This window comes from Carlito syrichta, unplaced genomic scaffold (genome assembly GCF_000164805.1).
Source record: "Carlito syrichta isolate Samal-C Ts95f unplaced genomic scaffold, Tarsius_syrichta-2.0.1 Scaffold311419, whole genome shotgun sequence".
In the NCBI taxonomy this organism is placed as follows: Eukaryota; Metazoa; Chordata; class Mammalia; order Primates; family Tarsiidae; genus Carlito; species Carlito syrichta.
In genome coordinates, this window is record NW_007255515.1 from 25,804 (window position 1) to 36,326 (window position 10,523).

The following is a 10,523-nucleotide window of genomic DNA, read 5'->3' on the forward strand; positions in this document are numbered from 1 at the left end:
AAAGTAATATATGGTTTGTTTAAAGCTCTGTTTGGACATCATTTGTTACACAACATTATTGTAGCAATAGATAGAAAATACTAATGCCAACAGCACTGTTTTTTCCACAATGATCTGAAATAAGACTTTGTAAATTACAGTGATTCTAAAATTGTGAAAGTTTATAATGCAGAGGTATTTACAAAATGTAATCTCAACATTAAACAGATTCATGTACAATGTCCAACCTCACGAACCATTACTTTGCTTTCTATAGATAGCTTTATCATTCTCTTAATTATCTAAGCTATCCTCAAGAACTTCAAAGTCATCAAGTCTTACTGACTCTCATTTCAGTATCTTCGATTGTTCAGTTACTAATTTTTCTACTAACTGCTTTCAGATCCTAAACATCTCATTTCTAGACTTCGTAAATAACCTCCCAACTTATAATTAAGCTTTGTTCCAATGAAATTCATCCTACATTTATATAATAGTTTTTTTCTAAAATAACGGTATTGTCATAGTAATTCTATATATAAAAATCATTGATGATTCTCCATTTTCAATAAGATTAAGACACATTTTATAACAACCTGCATTTCCAAAATTGCCTTATCAACATTTATGCCAGAATCCAGAGTAGTGATGCAATAAAATAAAGCAAAGTTATGTAAGAGACAATGATAGTTTAGTTTCATCTGTTTCTAGTGTTTCCTATCCAAATCATTTTTGACCTGAATATCACCACCTGATCTTCCATATCTCCTTCATTCAGGCATTTTCATCAGCATTCGTCTCAACTCCCAGAACACCTAGATGATTTTGCTGTTTCTGATATCCCTACAGATCTTATCTATTTGCAGAATTCTGCTAGAGTCATCACATTGTATAAAGGCAAAGAGCACAGTTTTCATTATATTCCATGGAAATCGTGTAACCCTGGAGTTGTTTAATGATGATGGCACTGAAATTCTCATTCTATCATAAAGAAGTGTACTTACATTTTACCATCTTCATAAAACCGTCATCTACACACTGAGGCATATATTTTACTTCATGTTTATAGCATCACTTCTACAAACATCCTTTCTGATATCATTTTTCTTGGCATTTCCCTGGTTTCTGGTTCCAGATTGGTTCTTTTTAGGCCACTGCTCTTTCACCATCTTTGTCCAAAGTGTTTTCAAAATAATGAATGTATACACATAACATTTACATTGGTTTTTGAAAATGAAATTACTTATTGTATTGTATCTGTTTTCCAAAAGAGAAAATTGAGGTTTCAAAGGGTAAGTGATCGCTGGATAGGTTTTGTTCATTTCTTGTCCCTTAATGTGTTTACTAAATCGATGTCATTTTAAATATAACTATAGTGTTATTAAAGTAGCTATTACCTCAGGTAATAGCTTAAGTGATACTTCTCAAGTAGTACAACTTTAGTTTCCTTTACTTAGTATGTGATATACTAAGATGAAAATGTTTTCAGTATTTACAGAAATAGTCTTTTTGTACCAAAACTTTATTTCCAAAAGTGGAATATAATATTAATTTTCAAAATAAATAAACATTTGGTAATTTTTTAAATTAAAAAAATCGACTTCCAAATCCATTTGTAAGGTGAAATTTTTTCAAAAATATCGAAATATTTATGTATAAATTATAACATGAAATAAATAACCGTCTTCTAATCTACTTTTAAGAAACAGAAATTCAGGAATAGTGTGCATGGTTTTTGGAACGCAGCCCATGGGACTGATTTCTTTCTCATCAGACTCTGAGCACTGATAAAGAGCCAACATACGTTGAATGACTGGAAGCCACTGAGTACAAAAGAGAGTTATGTGGCTTGTGGCATGCCAGAGAACTTGTAACACTGCAGACAGAGGCCAAAACAGATCACCACAATTGGGAAAAAGTGTCCCACTTATGACTTCTCCTGTGAGGGGGAAAAAAAGAGTAGAACGTGTGTCCAATGTTTTAGTTTTTTCAGGGATGATTAATGGGACTGATTTTCATCTCTTTTGACTTAGAGCACTGAAGAGGAGCTGCTATAGTCTGAATGCTGGGACTGCCAAGAATAAAGGAGACCTTAGCAGCATATAACATTGCCACAGAACTTGCAGTACCACAGACAGACACAAGAGAGAGCAAGAGCCCACATGCGCCTGAAATAAAAACCATCAAATCTCTTAATTTGGAAATTATATGCACAATCTCAGAAAAAATGCACTTCCATAAAAAGTATGAGAGACCCTCAAGATTTCCAGGCAGACTGATTGGTAAAGGTCTTCCTCTGTGTGAAATAAATCTATAAACAATGGAAGGGTTAGTTGTTTTTCAAATGGAAAAATTAAAACAAAAATAACAAGGCACATGAAGAAACAAGAGAACACAGTACAATTAAAGGAACAAACTAAGTATACAAAAACTTACCCTATAGAAATGGATCTCTATGAATTAACTGACAAAGAATTCAAAACAATCGTCTCAAAGAAGTTCAATGTGCTATGAAAGAACACTAGACAATTAAAAGGAATCAGGAAAATCATACATTACATGAGCAAAATAGAATATCAACAAAGAGATAGAAACTATTAAAAATACCAAACAGAAATTTTATAGCCAAAAAATACAATAAGTGAATTAAATGATTCACTAGAACAGATCAACAGCAGACTTGACCAGGCAGAAGAAAGAGTTAGTAAATTGTAAGGCAAATCATTTTCTATCAAGGCAGAAATAACAACAACAAAAAAGAATGAAGAAGCATCAATAATGTTCAACTGATGTACAGATTTCCACAAGCAGACCAATATACATATAATATGAATCTTTGAAGGAAAAGAGAGAAAGTTTAGAGCATAGAGCTTATTTGAAGAAATAATAACTGATATCATCCCAAATCTGAGAAAAATAAATGGACCACATTCTATTTCAACAGCCTCAATGAACTTTAACTAGGATAAGGTCAAATAGGTCCACAATGAGACACACTATAATCAACTGACAAAAGTCAAAAGAGAGAATCTTAAAAGCAGCAAGAGAAAAGCATTTCATCACATAAAAGGAAGTTGCCATGAGATTGTCAGTGGATTTTTCAACAAAAAATTTACAGGCAAAAAGAGAGTGGGATTATACATTCAAAAAGCAAAACAAACAAAAACCCTGCCAAACAAGAAAACTACCTCTGGCAAAACTTGTCTTTCATAAATAAAAAAGAAATAAAGTTCTTCCCAAACAAAAGCTGAGGATGTTCATCGCTACTAAATCTAACTTACAAAAACTACTAAAGGAAGTCTTTTGGGTTAAATGAAAGGGCACTAGATAACAACATAAAAACTCTCCAGTAAATGTAAATATATAGACAAATATAGAATTTTATAATATTACAATGGTATTGCATAAAACATTTTTAATTAAATAATGTAAACCGTAAAAGCATGAAAACAAATACAACAATAAAACTATGTTAATGAATACAAAATATTAAAAGATGTAAAATGTGACATTGATTACAAAATGTGTATAGAGAGATGCAAAAAAAGTAGTTTTTGTATGCGATTGAAGTTAAGATGTTATCAGTTTAAAACAGGCTGTTACAACTATAGAATATCACATTTGATCATCATAATAAGCAGAAACAAAATACCTATAGAAGATGCCCAAATGTAATAAACAGATGCAAGTCACTACAAAATATCAATGAACTCAAGGGAAGACAGTGAGAGAGAAAAAGAGGAACAAAAATACTCTAAGACTGACAGAAAACAATTAACAAAATGATAATAATAAGTCTTCCCTATAAGAAATAACTTTAAATATAAATGGATTAAACTCACCAATCAAATGATGCTGAATGGCTAAGTGGATTTTAAAACTGCAGATCCAACTATATGCTATTTACAAGAGACTTACTTTAGATGTAAAGACATATGCAAGCAAAAATGAAAGGATGGGAAAAAATTGTCCATGCAAATTGCAACCAAAAGAGAGCAAAGGTGACCTTGCTTATATCAGACATAATAAAGTTAAAACATGTCACAAGAGACCAAAAAAAAGACAATGTATGATGATAAAGGCTCAATTCACCAGAAAAATATAATAATTATAAATATATTGTACCTAGAGCAGTCACATATTTGAAGCAAACACTGACAGAATTAAAGAGAATTAAATAAGGAAATAGTAGGGAATGCAATAGTAGCAGAATACTTCAGTACTCTATTTCAATAAGAGATAGCTCAACCAGAAAGAAGAACAGGGAAACAGAGGACTTGAACAACACTATGAACAAATAGAACCAACAAACTAATGAAGAACACTCCACCCAAACACTAAACCCAGAGTTAGCAGAGGAAGAAAATAATAAATATTAGAACAGAAATAAGCTCAAAAAAGAGTAGTAAAACAGTAGAAAATTATCAACAATACTAAGAGTTGGCTCTTTGAAAAGATCAACGAAATTGGCAAACTTTAAGCCAGACTAAGAAAAAAAGAGTAAAGACTAAAGCAACAAAAATCAGAAGTAAAAGATGAGACATTATAACCAAAGCCAAGGAAAGAAAAAGGATCATAAGTACTACTATGAACAATTATATACCAACAAAGTGGATAATCTAGAAGAAATGGATACATTTATAGAAACAAAATCTACCAACACAGAATCATGAAGAAATAAAAAATCTGCACAAACCTAAAACTTATAACGAGATTGAATTAGTAATTGATCAATAATCAAATACCTTCCAACAAATAAAAGCCTAGATCAGATTGGTTCTCTATATTAGTAAAGCTGGAGGATATAAATCAATACTGGAGATAACCCAAGTGTCCATTGATGGATGGATAAATAAATAAAATGTGGTGTATATACACAATGGAATACTATTCAGTCACAAAAAGAATGAAATCTTGTCATTTGTGACAACATGAAAGAACCTGAAGGACATTATGCTAAGTAAAATAAGCCAGGCACAGAAAGATACATGATCTTACTCAAATAAAGAATCTTAAAAAGTTGACCTTATAGAAGTAGAGAGTATAATGATGGTTATCAGAGGCTTGGAGTTTACAGAAAAGGAGGATGGGGGGATGTATGCGTTTGTTAATTAAACAGATTTAACCATTACACAATGTTGACATACTTCAAAACATCCTGATGTTCACAATAAAAATACTATGCTCTCTGGCAATTTTTAAAAATTAATATAAAAACTTTAAAAGATACATTTTTTTTAATTAAAAAGAAAAAGAAAAGTCTTTACTGGTGTTCAACAACTTACCAACATACTTCAAAATAAAATTTGTGGATGTCAAAAATGTTAATATTTTACTTAGTGTTTCATTGGGAAATATTAACATATGGTGTTAACCTTATTACAGGCAGAAAAATCAGAATCTGAGAACCTCATACCAACATTTTCAGTGACTTAGAGAAAATGTCATCAAAGACATAAAGAAAATGAGAGAACTTATTATAAATTGTTTATCATTTTAAAGAGACAAATTACATATCATATTTACTCATTAGCAATTCCTTTTGTAGCTGAGTTTATAAAGAAATATTTAATTTATTTCTTCAAAAAATGACAACATAAGAAATTATTTTAATGTAACAATCTTTCCTTTTGATTGTGGTGTTTCTAATTCTCAGTTTTTTGAATACTCATTTTTTCTTTCAACTGTCTTGATCAATATAGAAAAATGTACTATAAATAAGACAGTTGAGTTTCATTATTGTTTGGCTGTCAGGAAAAACATCCATGTATAGTTTCTGTTTGTTTATTAAAAACTTTTTTTTGGAAGAAGAGAATGCAGAAGAACAATTTGTACAGAGTGTGGTGAGTGTTGTATATGAGTAATTGTTTTTCTACTTAGCTCACAAAAACACCGGGATCCAGGATTAATAATTTTTTCATGTTTTTTAATTGGAGGAAGAAACTTATAAGCACCAAATACAAGATCTGATCTCTGGTTTTCACCTGCAATGCATTTAACAAATTTCCAGAGGATATGATTAAATAAAATAAGTGTCTATGACAACTGCTTCTGGAGTCAAAACTGGATTTGTATTGCAGAATTACCTCTTACTAGCTGTGTAATCTTGAACATAGGTCTTAACCCTTCTGCACCTCAGTTTTCTCACATGTATAATGTGGTTCATAAGTCTGTCTGTCCTATAAAATAGTTACAATAATTAAATGAGATAAACAGGTAAATGTTTAATACAATGCCTGGTGCATAAAGTTTGTGAGCTATCATTAATGCTATATTACTGGAACAGAAAGAACATGGAGGTCTTTGTAAACCACCTCCCTAAACCGTATGTGGCTAAACATCAGAGTAGGTAAGGGAAAAGAATGTGACTCAGACTGAGTTCAGCACTGACCCTACAGCCCCAAACGAACTCAAACTTACCTAGTTGTAAGATTTTAGCAAACTATTTAACTTTTGACTTTGTTTTCTTGTTAGTAAAAGATAATGACAACACTTGCTCTGAGGTTGTTATGAGAATTACATGCGTAAATATGTTAAAGGTTCCTACAACAGAGCTTGGCACATGTGACTGCTTTATAATCATTAGTCTTTATTATTCAGTGAGCATCTAGAGGTTTCACTGTGGCTCAATCAATACCTGATCACATCTTTAGAATAAAAACCTATGCTGCAAACTTAAAACTCTAGAAATTGACTCCCCAAACTCTTAGACATCTACAGGGAAAAGTGCAACGTTTAGCAAATTATTTTCTATAGATGCCTGGAACCATTGGGATCCAGAACTGTAAGCATTAATTAAGAGCAATAAATGTCTGAGCTCCTCAAGGCAGCCCTCATTTTCATTTAGGTTCACCCTTCCTTCTTTCTTCTTGTAGGTTATTATAAATTCTCAAAAATATTTGAGAGATTATACCTGGTGATCTACACCAGCTTCTTTACTTTGCTCTCCTTAGTAGTCAGCAAGATTAAAACATCAGCCCGGTATTCTATCAAACCTGCAAAGCATGGGTTACTTCCAACTACAGTGTTTGGACTAATTCCAGTAAATCAGTACCTCAAAGAACGTGCTTGCTGACGATGTAAACCAAGAAAGAAGTGCACAGTATCTGTTTAGACAAGTTTTGCCCTATAGTGTTTGAGGACATGCTACTCTTGCTGTCTCAACCTTAGAGATTGGAACTATCGTTAACATTAATAGTAGAAATCATCTCCCCTTACAAAGAGCTCTGGTGGCTTTTTGTTGCCTACAGGATCAAGTCCATCTTAATCAAGTATTTAAGGATTGATTTAAGCTCCTCCCTGCAACAGTATTTGCTACATTGTATCTGTAAGCTTTTCCTGATAGAGTACCTATAAAAAATTAAAATTGAGGTCAAGTTAGTTTGAGAAATACATATTCTAAAGTTCTCTAAGTTTTTCATATTGTACCCTAACTTATTAAAGTCTCTGAGAGTCCTGCATTAAAACATCTGCCTGATTTTATTTAACTCAGAGGTATCCAACCAAAACCCCTATTTACCACTTGAAACACATTCAACTGGAAAGTCACTGTCTTAGAAAAATGCCTTTGATGAGATTTATTTTCGGTCTTTCCAAATAACATATATCTCACTCCCATTTTGTGTGTGTATGAGGTGGGACCCAAAAAACCCAGAATTTACTTATAAACAGTTACGTATTTATTCTTACATGTTTAAATTTCAGTCACCTTCAAAGTATTCTCCATTTGAAGCAATACACCTATTGAGACGCTTTTTCCACTGCTCAAAACAGTTTCTGAACGTGTCAGTTTTGATGCCTGTTAGTGCTTCTGCCATTTTCCATTTCACCTTTCTCACATGGACAAAATGTTTCCCTTGGAGGACATTTTTCATGGGGAAACAAAACAAAAAGTTGCTCAGGGAGAGATCAGGTGAATAGGGAGGGATGGGCACAGAGGTCATGACGGTTTGGTCAATAACTACTGAACACTCAATGCAGTGTGGGCAGTTGTGCTTGTAAATCACTCATCATGAAATGGGCAAGTGCATTGGAAAAGACCTAAAAAAAAGAAAAATTCACTGAGGCAGAACCCAGCCTCTTACAACAATGATAGCTGATACACTGATGCCAAAGAGTTTCTGCAACACCTACTTAATGGTGGAAGCCTATACGACAGGGAGTCAGTCTGCTAAAAGTTAATTTTTTCTTTTTTTGGTCCCCTCTTGTATGTGTACTTGTGTGTATGAGTGTGTATTTTATCAAGTTGTCCATGCTAGTTCCCTTCCTCCTGGGAATACACTTCTCCCACACCTTAACACACTCAAATTATGATGTGATTTCACAGAGCCTCTCCTATCATAACAAGTAATGATCTTCTCCCTGATTAAGATGTTCATTTACACCTTATATCACATCATTTATTATTTTTTAAAAATACAAGTTGAGAGTCTACATTCTTTAAATCAGCAGTCCATGTTTAGTTAAAAAAATCAACTTGATAGTCAAATAAATGAATATGATCTCACAGCCCAACCTGGTCTCACTGGTGGACTAGGCGTGGGCAAGCCTTTCCTCTCAAATCCTCTCAGTCATTGTCTGAACATTCCTCATGGAATCACCATTGGTATAAAGTAAGAAGCTTCATGTGCAATATGTCATACAGATAATACTTAATAAATATCATTAACATTGTTGTCTCACTCCCATGATGCCTTGTCTTTAATAGTTACTGAGCAATTTTAGTCATTGGTTTAATTAATGGAATGATACTGCTTGCTCTCTGAAAAGTTCTTCAGCTTCTGTTACCCCATCTGTAGCGTACCAAGCAGTAGGCATCGGCAGTGGAGTGGTGATCAGAATGTGCAAAGCATGTTGCAGAGATGACACTCTGGGACTAGAGCGTGGGTGAGAGGGCTCAGAGGAGGTGGGGTTGGCCGGCAAAGGGCTTTGAGAACTGGCATTGTCTCACTCCATGGGGCATTCGACTGCTTCTCTGCACAAGAGCCATGAAAATGGCATATAAATACTCTCGTCATTTACAATGTTTCTCCTTCTTGATCACATATTTTGCCATTTTAATAGCTCAAATACTCCTTTTTTCCCCCAATGTACAATCTCTGTGAGAAAATAGCGGACCTCATTAATGTCTTGCGTACAGACTCCTCATTGTTTTTACTCATGCTATTTCTTTGCACTTGGATATAGAAGCAATAAATTTCCAGGGAAATGAAACTCACTTATCAGATTTCCCAGCATCAAGTTTCATATTAGGAACAAAAAAAATCAGTCTAACTAGACTCAATATAGCTGTAAACCAATATATGTAAGCCATATCAGAGATTAAGCCTTCACTGTGGCAGTTGTGAGCTTCCCATTTCAGTCTGGAAGGAATAACAATTTTCCTAGTTGTTATTTAATAATGCAAACTATTCCTTAAAATAGTAATTCAAATCAATTCAGACAACATTCAAAAGACCAAATACTATTCCTTTTCGAAAGAAAAGCATGAATCAAATGATCACATTTAAAAATGATTTCCTAAATTCTAAAGACAATTATGTTTTTATTCTTTTAGTGATACTATCAGAAGTACTAACAAAATCAGTTTATGGGGCATTTGCTGTTTCTCATTTAGCAAAAAAGTTCTTATTCTCAAGTCTTTTTTTAAAGATTAAGATTAAGTTCTAAAAAATAAAATTTGCTTAACATTAATTTACTATCCAGTACTTCCATTTTTATCAACAGAATATTCACAGTTTTATATTAATTTTTAAAATGTAAATAGTTATTATTAAAAGAAGAAGCACCCATAAATGAATTTATGTTTAGCATTGCCCTACTGGGTTGGAAAGTAGGGAATGACTGAGGTGCACTATAATTATTGGTTTATTTTATGTTTGAGTTTCTACAAACATGCACATATAAATACAAATACACACAATAAATGCATGTACAAGTTACCGCATATACTATGTATGCTTCAAATTCTAATTAAAGCAGTTAGCTATGACTGGTTTAGTAGCACGTAAAATGAGTAAATATGCTTGTTGAAAGAAGCTAGGAAACATAGCGTTCACCACATTGAAAGAGCATCTCGTAGATCTGCAGTCTCTAAACTAAGAAGTTGGTGGGGAGAAAAATCAGAAAGTAAAAACCGAATGTGACTCCTTTACCAGTGCTCGTTCTGCAAGTGCACTGTGATGTATTGTTCCTAAGTGATGGTTTTAATTTATAGTTCAAGAGGTTCATTTTCCTTCCTGTGAAAAGTATATGGTTGCAGATTCATTAACCAATTTTTTAAAAGATGCGAGATATGATAACTATTAGATGAATATCTTCAATCCAGAGCATTTGCAAAGTGCCCAACGTGAAAATTTCGACAAGCAACTTCAATTTTAAACTCCTGTTTAAGGAAAAAAGTGTGTTTATAAAGCACTTAAGAACGGCATGATTGTACAAAAAAGATACTGCTTTCAAGCATTTATGTACGTATAGCTTAGGAAAATATTTTAGCGCATATAAAAACAAAAGGATTATGTAAAATGGGAAAAAAAGTGAAAGAA